This window comes from Poecilia formosa, unplaced genomic scaffold, assembly GCF_000485575.1.
Source record: "Poecilia formosa unplaced genomic scaffold, Poecilia_formosa-5.1.2 Scaffold1220, whole genome shotgun sequence".
NCBI classification, from domain to species: domain Eukaryota; kingdom Metazoa; phylum Chordata; class Actinopteri; order Cyprinodontiformes; family Poeciliidae; genus Poecilia; species Poecilia formosa.
Genome location: NW_006801159.1, coordinates 28,391 through 34,331, shown reverse-complemented (window position 1 = coordinate 34,331; position 5,941 = coordinate 28,391). Strand labels below are relative to the sequence as shown.

Genomic DNA, 5,941 nt, shown 5'->3' with positions numbered 1-5,941 from the left:
AATTACAATGCTCATGCAAGATTTTTATTTCCTCCTAGCTTATTGCCGCATACCTAAAGGTGGAGAAAACTTGGTTCTCACTGACGAATCCCTCCTAAAAGAGCATTTCCCAGATGGAACCGAGGTCATATATAAGTGCAGCAATGGATTTGAAAAAGAAAGTGGCTCTGAGAACATAACCTGCATTGATGGGAATTGGACTGAGCCAGATCTAATCTGCAAGAGTGAGTCCTGTCTAACTTACATATTAAAGTTACTTTACCCTAAACTGCTGGTAATTTGTCAAAATGTGTTTTGCTAACATATCTAATTGGAGATTTGCGGTTTGAAATAGGAGATTGCAACATTGATGATTACCGTATTTTCCGCACTATAAGGTCGGTTGGTCTGTGTTACCCAGGCGATTTCTTAGGTCTCCCACTAGGACCTACCTTTTCCGTTTTCTAATGAGCTGTAGTCCAATCAGCGATTTCTTAGGTCTCCACTGGGACCTACCTTTTCCGTTTTCTTAATGTCGTTGTGTTTTGTTTTTGTTAATGTTGTTGTGTTTTCGTGAAGGTTGTAGTGATTTCGTTAATGTTGTTGTGTTTTTGTTAATGTTGTTGTGTTTTTGTTAATGTTGTCATGTTTTCGTTAATGTTGTAGTGATTTTGTAATTTGTAATTATGCTTCGTTAAAGTTGTTGTGCTTTGCACCTCAGGGCCACCGTACAGATGGGCACAATAGCGCAACACCAACACCGTGAGTGAAACAATGACTGCGGCAGCCTACTATATAAAGTACTCGGACCACTTCATTATTATTATACGTCCACATTTGTAGAGCATGGAACAAATCGCGTCCCCCATAGGTGGAACCTGGCTTGGGACGGTGGCAACCTGTATAAGGGTATATTTTATGCACCTTATAATGCAGTGCGCTTTATATATGAAAAAGTTTTAAAATAGGCCATGGACCTTACCAAGCTCCGCCCAGAAACGCCCCCTAAAATCCCACGTGGCTGTGTAAGTCGGGCATTCATGGTTTTGAGGGTTACTTTTGAAATCAGTGATTTCTGTTGTTTGCAAACAAAAACAGAACAGGATGAGTGTGCCTAGGCCTGACACACTGTACTCAGTGCTAGCGTGGCTAACACGATTACAGTTTAGTAAAAAGCCTTTTCAGGTAAAATAAAATCTTTAATGCATGTCTGATACGGTACACATTGCATATTGATTCAGCTAACATAAGACTGTGCAGACAGGCTTCAAGGTGTAGAAGTTGTATCGGTACTGCCATTATGCTGTACTTAGCTAAAAGGTTTTCATAATGGATGTATTAATTATTGACTTTCTTTTTGTTGTTCACTAAACACAAAGAAAGCAAAGCAATAATACTTACACCAGCACACACTCCTTTGTTCTTATTGATCCTACGACGGTTGAGCTGCAAATGCGGTCGTCCACAAGCTTTGATCCAAGCAAGGCTTTCCGTTTCAGATTTTGGAAATCTGTGAATTTTAGTTCCACAAATACGATCAGGATACCTGACATCGCCTGTACAGATACCCCACTGACAGTGGAGAACCATTCTTTTTCGAGTCCTGACGCAAAAACTTTATGCCGGTCTGCTAGTCCACAATGTACATTAGCATGTGTTTACTACTGTGGCTTGTGTTTGTGAGACGGTCACGCATGTGGTAGCTGCGCTGTGACGTGAAATGGGCATTAGCCAATGAAACGCGGCCCCTATGGTAAGGTCCATTCATTCAAGGTGCGCCTTATAGTGCGGAAAAAAGGTACTATGAACGAACGAAATCTATAAGCAAATGGATGGTGCATGAATATCAGTTGTAGATAATGTCTATTGTACATGCCAAATTAATATTAGCTGCATGTTGCATGTCTAGAATATTTCAAAATGCAGAAGAAATGTACTCCGGATGATTGCAGCTGAATCCTTTGTTAAAGGATAAATCACAGAAGGCAAAATTGCAACCAAAAGTATTTCATCTGCTCCTGCAACAAAACAATGTGTAGAATATGAAACAAGAATAGTTTGGCACAGTTTCACATTTTTACTGTACTTTGTGATGAGGATATTTCTATAAAAGTTTATTAAAAAGAATGTGTCCCCTTTAGAGACTTCCTTACCACACCACAATATTGAGTCGGGTTGTGGGGATAGCAGCCTCTGTACGGAGTCCCAGATTTCCCTCTACCCAGAAACCTGGACAAGCTCCTCTGGCGGAATTCCAAGGCGTTCCCAGGCCTGCCAAGAGATATAGATATAGTCCCTCCGCATGTCTGGATTCTTCCTGTGGTTCTCCACTGAGTAAGAAGTCTCTGTAGCACCTCACCAGGGAGGCATCCAGGAGGCATCTTAACTTGATGCTCGAGCAACCTCAACTGGCTCCTCTCAACGTAGAGAAGCAGTGGCTCTAATCTGAGTCTCTCCTGATTGACCAAACTTGTCATCATATTTCTAAGAGGGAGCCCAGACACCCTGAGGAGAAAACTCATTTTGTCCATTTGTGTCCGTGATCTCATTCTTTCGGTCATGACCCAAAGCTCATCATCATAGATAAGGGTAGGATCATAAGTTGACTTATGTTGGTAAATTGACAACTTCACCTTTGAGTTAGTTCTCTTCACGACAAGAGACCAGTACCGCGCCGCCTTCTTCGCTGTAGAAGTTGAACTAATCTGCCTAATGATCTCCTGTTCAGTTTTTCCTCATTTGTGAACAATATCCCAAGATAATTAGACTCCTCCACTTAGGGCAGGATCCCTTCTGTGACCCGTAGAAGGAATTCTATCCTTTTCTGGCTCAAGGCCATGGCCTTGGATTTGGAGGCACTGATCATCATCCTGGCCTCTTCACACTCAGCTGCAAAACACTCCAGCAAAAGCAAAATGACCTGATAAAGCCTATAATCTGCAGAAAGCAGGCTCGCAATCATAAGGCCACCAAATCAAACCCCCTAAATGTCTTAGTTGCACCTACAGATTATTTTTGTGAATATTATGAACAGAATGTGTGACAGTGGACAACCTTGGCAGAGTCCAACTCTCACCGGAAATGAGCCCAACCTACTATCATCATCTAGGGCAAGCTCTGACATAGATCACGCAGGGACCTAAAAGACTGAATGGCAGGGCCTGTTACGCCATATTTCCGGAGTAAGTCCCACAGGGAGGGACACAGTCGAACGTCTTCTCCAAGTTGTCAGAGCACATGTAAAATGGTCAGGCCATCTCCAACACATGCTCTAGGATCCCGAGGGTGTAGAATTGGTCCAGTGTTCCACCTCCAGGATGAAAACCATACTGCTCTTGAATCTGAAGTTCCACTATCCAATTAATCCTTCTCTCCCGAATCTCTGAATAGACCTTAAGCTTAAAACTGTGATTCCTTTGAAGCAAACCACACTCAGTCTGCAGTCCCTCTATCACAGGTGATGAGTCCATGTAAAGGGGGACCCATGTGTCCTCTTTGGGCTGTTACTGGCCAGGATTTATGGATGAAAGTCCACCCAAAATGCGCTTGCCAGCTTGCCTCACCTCGAGCACTGGCTCCAGAGTGGGGCCCTGGTGACCCGTGTCCGGGCGAGGGAACACTGATTCCATTGATTGTACTCATCGTAATTGATCTTTGGGCTGCAAATTGTCTGGTTTCTCACCTAGGACCTTTCTGCCTTGGGTGACCCTTCTAGAAGCATGAAGCCCCTGACAATATAACTCCTAGAATAATTGGAACACTCTAATTCCTCCACCACTGCATGGAGGCAGCCCAGGGAGGGATTACACACATTTTTTTTTCATCCAAATTAGGAAATATATGAGAATTATGCTAACTTTGTCATTTTAAGTCTATAGATTAATACCATGTGTGTGATGAAAATATTACTACAAACAGTGCATCATAATCCACTTTATGAAAAAAAATTATTAAAAAGCTCTAAATGTCATAAATGTATTTTTAAATCAAGGTGGAAAGCAAATTTTTAACTTACAATTTGTCAGTGTAGCAGTGATGTTCTGTTCTGTTATTTTTTTTGTATTTTTTTTATTTTTTTGTCATAATCAAGTGGATTTTCTGTGTACAACACTGGGAAATAAATTATAGATTTCTCAGACAATGTAGGAGTGAAAACCACTGATCACCGGTTTGGTGACGACCTTGGCGAGCCACTGCCTTATGAGATAATCTAACAAGTAATGTGGCATGTTTGGAGAATGATAAATGGATGATTTTCCTCTCTGGACACCTCTGCAGGAGTTTTATCAGTTTCCTGAAGAATTGTGAAGTCTGAGATGTTTTTCTTATAAAGATTTAATTGGATCTTTGCTGTAATTAAGTAAATCCACTAACTACACTGTTTTGTACTTGCAGAGCAGAGTATAGTAGAGACTATATGAAGGTAAGCAAGATGTGTTATCATTGGTTGGGCTTTGAAATTATTTTATCTGTCTTTACAGGAAATACACCTCCTATAGGCAGTGTGGCCATTTTTGCAATAGGTAACATGAATTAAAGTTTCTCTCTGTGAAATTAATATTAGCATTTTCTCTGATTGAAAGTGAAATGAAAAATATAAAAACATGTATTTTCTTTCATTTTCTTCACAGTTTGCTCCATAGCTGGAATTTTTATAAACATCTGTCTAAAGAGAAGATGATGGTGAGATATTGTATTTTATATTTACAAATAATCAGATTTGTTTATATGTATAATTCAGCTTTTCAAATCCTGCTCCTTTTCTCTGTTGCATGTTCTGTCCCTTCAACATCTGCATGGTTACATGCAAATGCATGGTAAGATTGAACACTTTGATTCCATTATAGGATATTAAATTCACTGAAAGTCACTGAAACAATGTACAATCATTAATCTTCAGGGGTTTTATTGTGCATTGATTTAGTTGGTTCTTACTAACAAACCAATGTAAAACCAGACAGGCATATTTGGTTGCTTAAATTTTAATTGGCAATGTCAACCTAACTGGGTGAAAATGAAAAATACTGCCAAGGAGGAAAATGCACATTAACTAGTAACTGTGTAATAATGTTTGAGATTCTTTCCTTGAAACTAAATACAGTCCATTTACAGGTTTCTTTTTTTTTTTGCCAAGATCATCAATTTCATTATAATCTAAAATAACAACTTGATAACGTAGAAAAGCAGCCTTCAAATTATGATTTCATTGGAAATTGCTAAAAAGAAAACAATTCCTCTAAATTGATAACTCTAAATTGAAAACCTACAAAACAATGTAGGCTTTCTTCATTGCTTTTAGAACATTTATCCACTCCTTTTAAAATTATGTTAAAGGATTTTACAGCAACATCAACCTGTTTAATCTCATCTTAAAGCATCTCTCTTCAACTTAAATTCAAACTCCCCTATAGATGCCATTTTTGCTCAGACTCTTTACTATTGATGCATTACAGATGCTTTTGATAATTTGTCGACGTGCTCTTAAAGCCTTAGAAATAGCCTCGTAAACAAGTTGAAAGATGTTCAGGATTTTTTTTTTGTCATCTGTTCTTGATGTGAAAATACAACACACAATGTTTAGACTGGAATACCATCACTGCTTCCTTCAAGGCGACTTCATGTTATACTAATGTAGAATTGGGTAAAAGGCAGCCTTAATTATGTCAAATGTTACTGGTGTTAGATATTTTTCTTACAGAAACATATTTTCATTACATTGACAAACCCTTTACTCCATGGATGCTAATTACAAATGCATTAAATCAATTAACATTTATTTAAAAAAATTACAAGCCAATAATTCTCACATGAATTTCTTATTTGATGGCACTATAGCTCATAAGACACTGGAGAAGAGCTGACGCCGGAGTTATTACAGTTCCAAACTTTTTTAGTGTCCTTCTTCATTCAGGTATCCATTTCAGATGTATTTTCAGAATACCAAACAATCCTGTTTAAGCTG

The 5,941-nt window shown here is 39.0% G+C and overlaps 1 long non-coding RNA gene across 1 annotated transcript; it reads left to right on the top strand.

The window, feature by feature from the left end:
- Positions 1 to 8: 8 nt before the first annotated feature.
- Positions 9 to 4,855, top strand: LOC107835202 (uncharacterized). Its single transcript, XR_001661029.1, has 5 exons — positions 9 to 224; positions 4,375 to 4,402; positions 4,461 to 4,502; positions 4,611 to 4,662; positions 4,802 to 4,855. It is a non-coding gene; the product is annotated as an uncharacterized LOC107835202 (long non-coding RNA).
- The last annotated feature ends 1,086 nt before the right edge of the window (positions 4,856 to 5,941 follow it).